A 14954-nucleotide genomic window follows, 5' to 3' on the forward strand; every position below is an offset into this window, starting at 1 on the left:
TGGCCGTATAACCCCTGTGCTTTAACTACAACAGGATATTGGTTTCTCTGATTATGTCATTATTCAGGTTCAAGATTGATAGAAAATGCAGTGTCTTATTTGTAGCATTGTGTTAATCAGGATAATATCAAAATATCTCTGTTCATGTATATCTTGTCAATCATTCCACCAGCTTTGGTCCAAATCAGATCAAAACCCTCAGTGATTTTGTTCCCATGTGGATAGACAGAAAAAATGGATACACATGACTAAAAACAGTATTCACATTTGCTTATGTTGCACACGGGTGTAAAAAAAAAATGCCATACATAGTACAAATGAACAAACTCAGGCTGATGTAGTTTCCCCTTAATTACACATCAGCACAGTGCAGTGCACATCTGTTCCTTTTAAGGTATTAACATACGATGGGACTGTGCTAGCTAGCCTCACCCCTGCTTCTCATTCATGTCATTTCATGTCTGTGACCATGGGCCATGTACAGATTAACAGATGGATCATATTTCTATTGTCCGCTTGATAAGAGGGATTCAATAAAATGTGGTATTGTTATATGGTGTGTTGTTTTGTTTTTTCTTAAATATGTCCTTCTTGATATCAAGCATTTTCCTCCACCTTATACAAGTCAATGATGATAGCCCAGTGGTAAAGTTTCTGGCTGGCAGTCAGAGCTTTTGGAAAGTGAAGGTTTGAATCCTGTGGGTGGCATGTATTTTTCAATTTTTTTTATTTTCACAGCAGCTGTGCGATGTGGTTACTGCTCCCACTATGTTCCCGCGTGCATGAAATCATTGCAGCGGCATCGTTCACGCCTGTCGTTGCCTCGATGTTTTCATGGTTCACTCATAGGAGCTTTTCCGCCATGAGTTCTACTTATTCGTACTAAGTGTGAAGGGACCCTAACATTGCTATCTGGTTTTGTTGTTAAGTGACACCAAATAAGGATTCATGGTCATCAGATTTAGTCAAACATACACTGATGTTGCACCAAAATGAACAATTATTAAGTGATATTATTCCATTTCATCTATATGGACAGTCTGGGTTTTGCTTTCACTCTCAGTTCAGTGCTGTTTTCTTCTTGTACTTCAGAACTTACACTCAATAAAATTATAAATGCAACACTTTTGGTTTTGCTCCCATTTTGTATGAGATGAACTCAAAGATCTAAAACTTTTTCCACATACACAATATCACCATTTCCCTCAAATATTGTTCACAAACCAGTCTAAATCTGTGATAGTGAGCACTTCTCCTTTGCTGAGATAATCCATCCCACCTCAGGTGTGCCATATCAAGATGCTGATTAGACACCATGATTAGTGCACAGGTGTGCCTGAGACTGTCCACAATAAAAGGCCACTCTGAAAGGTGCAGTTTTGTTTTTATTGGGGGGGATACCAGTCAGTATCTGGTGTGACCACCATTTGCCTCATGCAGTGCAACACATCTCCTTCGCATAGAGTTGATCAGGTTGTCAATTGTGGCCTGTGGAATGTTGGTCCACTCCTCTTCAATGGCTGTGCGAAGTTGCTGGATATTGGCAGGAAAGGGTACACGCTGTCGTATACACCGGTCCAGAGCATCACAAACATGCTCAATGGGTGACATGTCCGGTGAGTATGCCGGCCATGCAAGAACTGGGACATTTTCAGCTTCCAAGAATTGTGTACAGATCCTTGCAACATGGGGCCGTGCATTATCCTGCTGCAACATGAGGTGATGTTCTTGGATGTATGGCACAACAATGGGCCTCAGGATCTCGTCATGGTATCTCTGTGCATTCAAAATGCCATCAATAAAATGCACCTGTGTTCTTCGTCCATAACAGACGCCTGCCCATACCATAACCCCACCGCCACCATGGGCCACTCGATCCACAACATTGACATCAGAAAACCGCTCACCCACACGACGCCACACACGCTGTCTGCCATCTGCCCTGAACAGTGTGAACCGGGATTCATCCGTGAAGAGAACACCTCTCCAACGTGCCAAACGCCAGTGAATGTGAGCATTTGCCCACTCAAGTCGGTTACGACGACGAACTGGATTCAGGTCGAGACCCCGATGAGGATGACGAGCATGCAGATGAGCTTCCCTGAGACGGTTTCTGACAGTTTGTGCAGAAATTCTTTGGTTATGCAAACCGATTGTTTCAGCAGCTGTCCGAGTAGCTGGTCTCAGACGATCTTGGAGGTGAACATGCTGGATGTGGAGGTCCTGGGCTGGTGTGGTTACACGTGGTCTGCGGTTGTGAGGCTGGTTGGATGTACTGCCAAATTATTTGAAACGCCTTTGGAGACGGCTTATGGTAGAGAAATGAACATTCAATACACGAGCAACAGCTCTGGTTGACATTCCTGCTGTCAGCATGCCAATTGCACGCTCCCTCAAATCTTGCGACATCTGTGGCATTGTGCTGTGTGATAAAACTGCACCTGTCAGAGTGGCCTTTTATGGTGGACAGTCTAAAGTACACCTGTGCACTAATCATGGTGTCTAATCAGCATCTTGATATGGCACACCTGTGAGGTGGGATGGATTATCTCAGCAAAGGAGAAGTGCTCACTATCACAGATTTAGACTGGTTTGTGAACAATATTTGAGGGAAATGGTGATATTGTGTATGTGGAAAAAGTTTTAGATCTTTGAGTTCATCTCATACAAAATGGGAGCAAAACCAAAAGTGTTGCGTTTATATTTTTGTTGAGTGTATATTGTCCTTGTGAGGTTTTGGATTACTGGTTTTATTCCTCCACATAGCAACCCTTAAAAGTAACTATGAGCAGCAGAATCCATATGAGCTCTTCAATTAAAGAGCTCAATTGTGGAATCAACATAAGACTTGTTTTTCTTCAAAAGCAGTCGTGGGTGGCAAGCACTCCGGCAGACAACACAGACAGGCAGGCAGACAGCATACTTCAATGCATTTTTTTTTGCCTCTATGAAGCTGATGCATTAATACGATCTCAGTGAGGGAAAAACTTTGTTTGAAAGCCTAATAAATCCGTGCAAACAGGGTTTAATGGCAGCCACTGTAGCAAGCAAAAGTAGAACCTTTCATTCTCCTTCAAATGCCTTCAACATCCAAATAGCATTTGGTCATAGCAAGTGCTTTCTTAATTAGCCTTCTCGGCATCGTGCACAGAGTGCACTCAGTACACTGTACACCTGCTGCTGCTGCTCCATCTTCTGTTGTAAGGACTCATTTGTGCTGCAGTTTATTCTGTCATGACTGAAGATCATGTTGCTCTTTGCGGAGAAACTGAGGCGTCACCTTGATTTTCTGGTGGTAGTCTAGCAGAAAAGAAGAACTTTTGTTCTGTTTCAGCAGCAGAGCTGACTGTAATGCTGCCAGTAAATTCAGAAAGTCTTCACAAATAAATGCAAATGAACCAATTTTATATAATCTGAATACTTAAGAAAATGTCCAAGGTTACATACTGACCAAAAACAACAAAATGCTTTTACATCTCGCGAGAAAAATTAAAATAAAATTGGACGTATCAGCTGGAGCTGGACTCTCGAGGTGAGCGATACCGGGAATTTTGGTAATGATCTGATACCAAGTAAATACAGGCCCAATATCACCGATATCTATACTGATATGATACTTTTTCATATTTAAGCTTCATAGAGCCAAAGGATCCAAAAGACCTAGGATAGAATTTCGCCAAACATTGTACGTGACAACAAAATACTTTATTATCACAATCAACATTTTTGTTTAAAAAAATATCACTCAACACAACTTAAAACAAAATCTCCTGAGGTAGAGGGCTGACAAACCACAATACAAGGGTGTGCTGCTCCGCGTTGTGTGACACAGCGCAGCGCTGCTCTTACAAACAGATAGTAGACTTTGATGAATCTGCGTGTGCAGCAGTCAGTGCGTGCGGGAGAGAAAAAAAGCTTGAGTATCAATCTTTTTACACGAGGATCGTTCAATATCAATACCAGTGTTGGTATTGATATTATCGATATTAGGATTGATCTGCCCACCTCTACTGGACACAGGTGTTGGTACCCCTTTGATGAATTGAAGTAGTCCCTCATACACATTACAAAACAATGCTCACATGTGCTTAATTCTCCACACAACATACAGTAAAGTTACCTACAAACCAATGTGGGAGTGCATGTTATTATTGCCTTATTTTGCGAAGAATTGCAGTCAGCCGTACTTCCACTTCTGGTTCAATTCAGTTCAATTTATTTCATTTATATAGCGCCAAATCACAACAAAGTTACCTCAAGGCGCTTCACACAAGTAAGGTCTAACCTCACCAACCCTCAGAGCAAACACACAGGTGAGAGTTGTAATGAAAAACTCTCTCTGATGATTTGAGGAAGAAACCTCAAACAGACCAGACTCAAAGAGGCAACCCTCTGCTTGGGCCATGCTACTGGCACAATTTACAAAAATTACAAAATTAATATACAGGAAATCTTGCTGGTGTACAGGACGGGATGGTTGCTTTGTAACCCACACTATAGTCAGAAGGTGAGTCTTCACACGTGCATGGACGTGTTCATTAATTTCTTCCGTCTTACTCCTAAATCTTTGACTATTACCCATGATAAAAAGGAGCTTGGAGGTAATGTGCATGAGGTAAATCAGTATCACGTTTGTAAGGGAAGATGTAGAAATGAAAGGCATCAGAGGGCTGATGATACAGTAATCTAAACTTGCAAGTCAATATACAGTAGTGTTCAGAATATTAGTAGTGCTATGTAACTAAAAAGATAAATCTAGGTTTTGAGTATATTTCTTATTGTTACATGGGAAACAAGGTACCAGTAGATTCAGTAGATTCTCACAAATCCAACAAGACCAAGCATTCATGATATGCACACTCTTAAGGCTATGAAATTGGGCTATTAGTAAAAAAAAAAAAAAAAAAAGTAGAAAAGGGGGTGTTCACAATAATAGTAGCATCTGCTGTTGACGCTACAAACTCAAAACTATTATGTTCAAACTGCTTTTTTAGCAATCCTGTGAATCACTAAACTAGTATTTAGTTGTATAACCACAGTTTTTCATGATTTCTTCACATCTGCGAGGCATTAATTTTGTTGGTTTGGAACCAAGATTTTGCTCGTTTACTAGTGTGCTTGGGGTCATTGTCTTGTTGAAACACCCATTTCAAGGGCATGTCCTCTTCAGCATAAGGCAACATGACCTCTTCAAGTATTCTGACATATATCCAAACTGATCCATGATACCTGGAATGCGATATATAGGCCCAACACCATAGTAGGAGAAACATGCCCATATCATGATGCTTGCACCACCATGCTTCACTGTCTTCACTGTGAACTGTGGCTTGAATTCAGAGTTTGGGGGTCGTCTCACAAACTGTCTGCGGCCCTTGCACCCAAAAAGAACAATTTTACTCTCATCAGTCCACAAAATATTCCTCCATTTCTCTTTAGGCCAATTGATGTGTTCTTTGGCAAATTGTAACCTCTTCTGCACATGTCTTTTATTTAACAGAGGGACTTTGCGGGGGATTCTTGCAAATAAATTAGCTTCACACAGGCATCTTCTAACTGTCACAGCACTTACAGGTAACTCTAGACCAGGGATGGGCAATTAATTTTTACAAGGGGCCACATGAGGGACCTGAATTGTGTCAAGGGGCCATACCAATGGTATCTTTAGCTTAATTCTGCCCAACTGTCTTCCATTGTAAAATGCACTTAGTTACATAATGTGTATCATTCAGTTCATGAATATCTGAAGTTTTTAATAACGAGAACTGTTGTACGCTAAAAATTTCACATTTAATTACTAATTTGCAGCTGCAGTATACAGGTGGAGTGAAAAACAGAAGACACGTGGTCTGAAACATCTTACAGGTGTGAACCACACAAAATCCAGTCAAGTCACATATATAAACACACAATGACACGTTCACTCTTTTAGCTTCACAATAAAAGCATCTGACTAGTTTAATCAGGCATCTTCAGAATAAAATAAATTTCTGGCAACTGAATTTTTACCATTACTGCAGTTCTTCCAACATCGCAACTTTTCACATTATAACTGTAAATATTGTAAATAAAACAATTCTACTCAACTTTTTTCATTGGAAAATGCACTTAATTGCATATTTTGAATAGCTGGTACTGGTAACTGGGAGAATAAAACTATTCTGTAACTATTTATAATTAGGCTATGTGAAATTGTAGTGTAGAGGTCAAATACAGGCATACAATAATACATCAAACAATATCTTGCAATGTTTTCAACCTCATTTCACCTCTTCAGTGAGAATAATCCAGTCGGTTCTGGGCTTCAACAAGGGCATTGAAATCTGGCTGAATGTCAGAAGTGGCTATGCGCAGAACAGCTGAGAGGTGGTCATCAGTGATAAAGGATCTGTGTTTAGATTTGTTGAACTTCATCACTGAGAATGTCTGTTCACACACGAATGTAGAGCCAAAGAGGGCTAGGATACTCTGAGCATATCTCCTCAGTTGTGGAAAGCTCTCCTTTTTCAGAGAGGAGTAAAAGTCCAGCAGTGAGACCGACCTAAAGTGCTCTGCCAGAAGTATGTCAGACTGTAGGTCAATGAGTTCCATCTGAACATCACTTGGTGCATTATCAACACTAAAGCTGAAGGGAAAAGAAACCATGTGCATTTCACTTTCAAGAGTTTTGAAGTCTTGAAATCTCCTTGAAAACTCTTCATGCAGAGCTTCTAACATGGTTGCGTACTTGTGGAGGTGATTGGCTGATCTTGTGGTTTCCTTTAGTGTTGGCAAGTGGGTCAGAATGTTGTCCTTCACTTGGTTCGAGAGAAGCTGCAGCTTTCTCATGAAAGCCTTCACTGCACTGTACATCTCATACACAAAAGCACCCTTGCACTGCAGTTTGACATTTAGTTCATTCATAAGTGCAGTCACATCCACGGCAAATCCGAGGTCTGCCACCCAGTCTTCATCTGAAAGCTCTGGGATGTCATGTCTTTTCTTAACACAGAAAGCCTGAATCTGGTCTTTCAGGTCCCAGACACTTTTCAGTACTTTGCCCAAGCTGAGCCACCTGACAGCACAGTGATAGCTTATTTCACTATGTTCAGTCTCATTTTCCTCCAGAAGTGCAACAAATTGTCTGTGATTTAATGCTCTCACTCTGATGAAGTTCACTATTTTAGTTACAGCATCAACAACGTGATTAATTTGCAACACTGTCTTACATAAAACTTCCTGATGTATAATGCAATGTAAAAATGTTAATTTCTGCACAGGGTTGATTTCTGTCACTTTATCCTGCATTCTGTTTAGAAGCCCAACATTCTTCCCTGTCAGATTTGGACAACCGTCCATTGTCACACCTGTTAGCTTTTCCCATTTCAGTCCTAATTTGTCCAAACATGCATTTACCTCTGTGAACAAGTCCAGACCAGTGGTTGTCCCTTTCATTGACTGCATGGCTGCCAGCTCCTCTGTGATTTGAAAGTCCGCACTTATCCCACGTAAAAAAATTAGTAGCTGGTTGGTGTCACGTACATCACAGCTTTCATCTAATGCCAGAGAAAAACAGTCAAAGTCGGCGGCTCTGTTCTTCAGCTGAAGCTCCAAGTTTCTAGCGATGTCCTCCACCCGCCTCGTGACAGTGCGTCGGGAGAGTGACACGTTCTCAAACGCGTTCTTTTTCTCTGGACAAATCAGTGAAAGAGAGTCCAATAAGCACTCCTTAACAAACTCTCTGTCAGAAAACGCTTTACTTTTTCTGGCAATTTTGTGAGAGATTACATAACTTGTCCTGGTGGCTGCATCTCTGGTGGTGTGAAGTTTGGTAAAAAGTCCTTGTCGGGCTTGCAGTTTTGCGAGCAATGCAGCAGACTCCCTCGCGCTCGTCATCTGACAAATTTCTGTATTTATCCTCATGCTTAGTCGTGTAGTGGCGATACAAATTGTAATCTTTAAACACAGCAGCTTCTGTACCACAAATTAAGCACACAGCTTTACCTTTAATTTCTATAAAGAAATGCTTGGCAGTCCACGTCTTATTGAAAACACGACATTCGTTATCGATTTTTCTTTTCTTAGCATGAGCTGACATTTTGAGGGTGACCTGGCTAGCATCACATCCCGCTGTTCACCTTCACACACATACGGAATAGGCGCGAGCGTATTTTCAAAATAAAAGCAGCACAGTTGTATTTCATGCATAACATCGTTATTTTTTCAATTTATTTTTTAATTTATGATTGGCCTCACGCGGGCCGGACAGGGATGCAGAAAGGGCCAGATGTGGCCCGCGGGCCGTGGTTTGCCCAGGTCTCCTCTAGACTGTCTTTGATCCTCCTGGAGCTGATCAGTGGGTGAGCCTTTGCCATTCTGGTTATTCTTCTATCCATTTTGATGGTTGTCTTCCATTTTCTTCCACGTGTCTCTGTTTTGTTTTTTGTTTTTTTTTTCCATTTTAAAGCATTGAAGATCATTGTAGATGATCAGCCTATAATTTTTTGCACCTGCGTATACGTTTTCCCCTCTCCAGGTCAACTTTTTAATCAAACTACGCTGTTCTTCTGAACAATGTCTTGAACATCCCATTTTCCTCAGGCTTTCAAAGAGAAAAGCATGTTCAACAGGTGCTGGCTTCATCCTTAAATAGGGGACACCTGATTCACACCTGTTTGTTCCACAAAATTGACCAACTCACTGACTGAAGGCCACACAACTGTTATTGTGAACACCCCCTTTTCTACTTTTTTTTTTACTAATAGCCCAAGGTGTCTAGCAAAAGGTGTTGTTGTTACCATGTTTTCCTTGACCTTTACCTTTCCCAAACTGTTACAAAATCTAATGATCACTTGATATCTATCCTAGCAATATTCCCACCAACTTTGATCCATATAGGTTTCTTGATAGTTGAGTAATACAATGCACACATACACACACAGACAAACACACACACACGCACACACACACACACACACACACACACACACACACACACACACACACACACACACCACTGAAAACACAATCTCATGCGTCACCACTTTGCTGGTGCATAGGGTAATATAGTGTTCATGACACAACTGCATGACATTGAACAGAATTTTGTCTGCCAACTAAAAATCACCGGATGTTGATGTTGGGTCAATTGTTTTTTTGTTTTGTTTTTTGATGATATATGATATGGACAATTATGTGTGTTCACATCACCTGAATGAACCAATGGATGATGATTTTCCTGCATAGAAATTAACTGATTATTTCCAGTTTCTTCTTCACAATGGTGAAGACAAGAAACCGTAAAAAATTAGACAATTCCAAAACCTGCACAAAATCCCCTTTACACCCTGTTTTACTGTTATCAAGAAGTTTCATTGCCATAAAACTGTTGACACACTTCCAGGATGTACCACCAAGAAAAACTCATGCTTGCTGCATTCGCACAACATTTCAAGGACTTGTACCAGAGATGGGACGAAGTCACCATCAATTCACTCTCAAATCATGAATCAGCAAGTCCCAAGTCAAGTCTCAAGTCATAATGACCACCAATTGTTTGCAAACTGTGACTTGAGACTTGACTTGGGACTTGCTGATTCATGACTTGACAGTGACTTCATCCCACCTCTGACTTGTACCAATTTTCATGAAATTCATCAATATTCATAAATAAGAGAGGAGTTGATTTCAGAATGCAGGCAGCAACTCATGAAACTGGCAGTGTGTACATTTGTCAATCAAGGGCCATAATTCTGCCAAAATGTGCCAATTTTGTACAATATTGCAATATGTGTATTTCCATCATATAAATAGGATTTGTACCAAATTACATGAAATTCCATCTAAAAGTATGAGATGAGTTGATTTCAGAATGCAGGCACCCACTCATAAACTGATGGAGTCGAGCTTTGTTAATCAAGCTCTATAACTCTGGTAAAATGAGCCCAACTCGAATGATATTATTTCCAACATATAACAAGGACTTATACCAAGTTTATTGAAATTCCTTCTAAAAGTGTGAGAAGAGTTGATTTCAGAATGCTTATGACCCTTTTGGGATTGATGGACAGACAGCATCACCACAACATAATTCCCCTTTGGGTCTTCAGCTGGTGAAGGATAAAACTGTGTCAGCGCTGGTGGAGTTGGAACACATACTTACTTCTTCTTTGTGATCATTGCTAAAATGTATAGCTTTAACCATGCAATTAGCTGAAAAACATTAGCAGCACTAATTTTGTGCTTCAGAGTATTTTTATGATAAACCAAATGGCTGTGTTTGAAAGCTGACATGTCGTCATGTAGGTTTGTGTTTTGACAAGAGATAAATTTGTCATTTCACAATTCTAGTAATCAAAGCGCTTATGCTGTTAGCATTAGCCTGTTCTTAGCACTTGCAGAGACTTTCTTAGTTCCCAGAGATGGCATTTGTGTTGTGGTGGCACTTTCAGGCCAAGTGACAGTGACTGCTCTTGAAAACTGAAAATTACAGGTAAACGAAAAACATTTAATTTCTGCTAGTATTTTTGCTACTATTGTTTTGTAATTATTGGGACATTCAAGTTAGCATACGTACTGTGTTTACCAGTCAGTGTGCATTTTGTGTATGTGCAGTGTGTCCATGCATCTATTTGTGTGTCTGTGTGTATGTGTGTGCAGACTCTGCACATCTATCACAAATCGTCCACAAAGTTACAGAGTGTGAAATCAATTTTGACATTCATGGTTTGAACCTCCCAAGGCCGTCCTAAAGTAGAATACTCAGAGCCGAGTGTCACTTTTCAGACAGAGAATAATTCCTGAGTCTTCTCCTGTCTTTGAAGATGACGTTTCATGCTCTCACTGACTCTTATTCTCTTTGACCTAGCCAGCAGAAATAATGTACTAAATATTCATCTTTTTTTTTTGTACAGTGCACATTGTCTCTTCACTTTGTTTTGCATGATGTTCTCCACCCTTCTCTCAGAAACAACCACTGCTGAAGTCTAATCTTAAACAGGAATAAAAACTAAATCATTGTCATTATTATTATTATTTTAATTATTATTATCATTGCAGTTTTCTTCCTTGACACAATGAAGGAGGAAAACATCCATTAGAAACTTGTTGCAGAGAAATACAGAACAAAAGCTCCAAATATATATATATATATATATATATATATATATATATATATATATATATATATATATATATCACATCCCACTCATTCTGCTAACGTCCCCCTCAACACACACACCAGCCCAGTCTCATGATATTATATTGTGATACTGTCACAATATGTACTAGATTTTTGAGATTGGGTTGCCCAACCCTAACCCGAGCTATAAACACAACTGTTCAACAAATGCCACACAACAGGTCTACAAATCCCCCCCCTGTTCATGAGCCATTATTTTGTGATCAAGTTTGTGATACCATCACAAAAATCTACATTTTGTGACAGTGTCATGAAAGTAATAGATTAAATCACATTTTGTGATGGCATCATGAAATGCCATGAGATATGGCATTTCATGATGCACACATGCACACATGCGCACGCCACACGTGTATATACACACACACACACACACACACACACACACACTCTCTCTCTCTCTCTCGTGTGACTCTAGTAAATTCCATCACTCACTCTCACTGCCCTGTCTCTTCGAGAAGCTATGCCACTCTTATAACATTAATAACTAATGTACAGAGATAAAAAAGCACTCACCTTCAGCAGGAACATAGCATCTGTCCATTGACTCTATTGTGGTAGATTTTGTGAGACATGACAAATCAAATCAAATCAAATCAATTTTATTTATATAGCGCCAAATCACAACAAACAGTTGCCCCAAGGCACTTTATATTGTAAGGCAAGGCCATACAATAATTACGGAAAAACCCCAACGGTCAAAACGACCCCCTGTGAGCAAGCACTTGGCAACAGTGGGAAGGAAAAACTCCCTTTTAACAGGAAGAAACCTCCAGCAGAACCAGGCTCAGGGAGGGGCAGTCTTCTGCTGGGACTGGTTGGGGCTGAGGGAGAGAACCAGGAAAAAGACATGCTGTGGAGGGGAGCAGAGATCGATCACTAATGATTAAATGCAGAGTGGTGCATACAGAGCAAAAAGAGAAACACTCGGTGCATCATGGGAACCCCCCAGCAGTCTAAGTCTATGGCAGCATAACTAAGGGATGGTTCAGGGTCACCTGAACCATCCCTAACTATAAGCTTTAGCAAAAAGGAAAGTTTTAAGCCTAATCTCAAAAGTAGAGAGGGTGTCTGTCTCCCTGATCTGAATTGGGAGCTGGTTCCACAGGAGAGGAGCCTGAAAGCTGAAGGCTCTGCCTCCCATTCTACTCTTACAAACCCTAGGAACTACAAGTAAGCCTGCAGTCTGAGAGCGAAGCGCTCTATTGGAGTGATATGGTACTATGAGGTCCCTAAGATAAGATGGGACCTGATTATTCAAAACCTTATAAGTAAGAAGAAGAATTTTAAATTCTATTCTAGAATTAACAGGAAGCCAATGAAGAGAGGCCAATATGGTGAGATATGCTCTCTCCTTCTAGTCCCTGTTAGCACTCTAGCTGCAGCATTTTGAATTAACTGAAGGCTTTTCAGGGAACTTTTAGGACAACCTGATAATAATGAATTACAATAGTCCAGCCTAGAGGAAATAAATGCATTAATTAGTTTTTCAGCATCACTCTGAGACAAGACCTTTCTAATTTTATGCAAAAAAGCAGTCCTACATATTTGTTTAATATGTGCATTGAATGACATATCCTGATCAAAAATGACTCCAAGATTTCTCACAGTATTACTACAGGTAAGGGTAATGCCATCCAGAGTAAGGATCTGGTTAGACACCATGTCTCTAAGATTTGTGGGGCCAAGTACAATAACTTCAGTTTTATCTGAGTTTAAAAGCAGGAAATTAGAGGTCATCCATGTCTTTATGTCTGTAAGACAATCCTGCAGTTTAGCTAATTGGTGTGTGTCCTCTGGCTTCATGGATAGATAAAGCTGGGTATCATCTGCGTAACAATGAAAATTTAAGCAATGCCGTCTAATAATACTGCCTAAGGGAAACATGTATAAAGTGAATAAAATTGGTCCTAGCACAGAACCTTGTGGAATTCCATAATTAACCTTAGTCTGTGAAGAAGATTCCCCATTTACATGAACAAATTGTAATCTATTAGATAAATATGATTCAAAGCACCGCAGTGCAGTGCCTTTAATACCTATGGCATGCTCTAATCTCTGTAATAAAATTTTATGGTCAACAGTATCAAAAGCAGCACTGAGGTCTAACAGAACAAGCACAGAGATGAGTCCACTGTCTGAGGCCATAAGAAGATCATTTGTAACCTTCACTAATGCTGTTTCTGTACTATGATGAATTCTAAAACCTGACTGAAACTCTTCAAATAGACCATTCCTCTGCAGATGATCAGTTAGCTGTTTTACAACTACCTTTTCAAGAATTTTTGAGAGAAAAGGAAGGTTGGAGATTGGCCTATAATTAGCTAAGATAGCTGGGTCAAGTGATGGCTTTTTAAGTAATGGTTTAATTACTGCCACCTTAAAAGCCTGTGGCACATAGCCAACTAATAAAGATAGATTGATCATATTTAAGATCGAAGCATTAATTAATGGTAGGGCTTCCTTGAGCAGCCTGGTAGGAATGAGGTCTAATAGACATGTTGATGGTTTGGAGGAAGTAACTAATGAAAATAACTCAGACAGAACAATCAGAGATAAAGAGTCTGACCAAATACCGGCATCACTGAAAGCAGCCAAAGATAACGATACGTCTTTGGGATGGTTATGAGTAATTTTTTCTCTAATAGTTAAAATTTTATTAGCAAAGAAAGTCATGAAGTCATTACTAGTTAAAGTTAAAGGAATACTCGGCTCAGTAGAGCTCTGACTCTTTGTCAGCCTGGCTACAGTGCTGAAAAGAAACCTGGGTTGTTCTTATTTTCTTCATTAGTGATGAGTAGTAAGATGTCCTAGCTTTACGGAGGGCTTTTTTATAGAGCAACAGACTCTTTTTCCAGGCTAAGTGAAGATCTTCTAAATTAGTGAGACGCCATTTCCTCTCCAACTTATGGATTATCTGCTTTAAGCTGCGAGTTTGTGAGTTATACCACGGAGTCAGGCATTTCTGATTTAAAGCTCTCTTTTTCAGAGGAGCTACAGCATCTAAAGTTGTCTTCAATGAGGATGTAAAACTACTGACGAGATACTCTATCTCACTTACAGAGTTTAGGTAGCTACTCTGCACTGTGTTGGTATATGGCATTAGAGAACATAAAGAAGGAATCATATCCTTAAACCTAGTTACAGCGCTTTCTGAAAGACTTCTAGTGTAATGAAACTTATTCCCCACTGCGGGGTAGTCCATCAGAGTAAATGTAAATGTTATTAAGAAATGATCAGACAGAAGGGAGTTTTCAGGGAATACTGTTAAGTCTTCAATTTCCATACCATAAGTCAGAACAAGATCTAAGATATGATTAAAGTGGTGGGTGGACTCATTTACATTTTGAGCAAAGCCAGTTGAGTCTAATAATAGATTAAATGCAGTTTTGAGGCTGTCATTCTCAGCATCTGTGTGGATGTTAAAATCGCCCACTATAATTATCTTATCTGAGCTAAGCACTAAGTCAGACAAAGGTCTGAAAATTCACAGAGAAACTCACAGTAACGACCAGGTGGACGATAGATAATAACAAATAAAACTGGTTTTGGGACTTCCAATTTGGATGGACAAGACCTAAGAGTCAAGCTTTCAAATTAATTAAAGCTCTGTCTGGGTTTTTGATTAATTAATAAGCTGGAATGGAAGATTGCTGCTAATCCTCCACCTCGGCCCGTGCTACGAGCATTCTGGCAGTTAGTGTGACTCGTAAAGCAGAATAAATCAATATGTTGATCAATTATTATATCATTTACTAACAGGGACTAGAAGAGA

Source organism: Thalassophryne amazonica, chromosome 13, assembly GCF_902500255.1.
Source record: "Thalassophryne amazonica chromosome 13, fThaAma1.1, whole genome shotgun sequence".
In the NCBI taxonomy this organism is placed as follows: Eukaryota; Metazoa; Chordata; class Actinopteri; order Batrachoidiformes; family Batrachoididae; genus Thalassophryne; species Thalassophryne amazonica.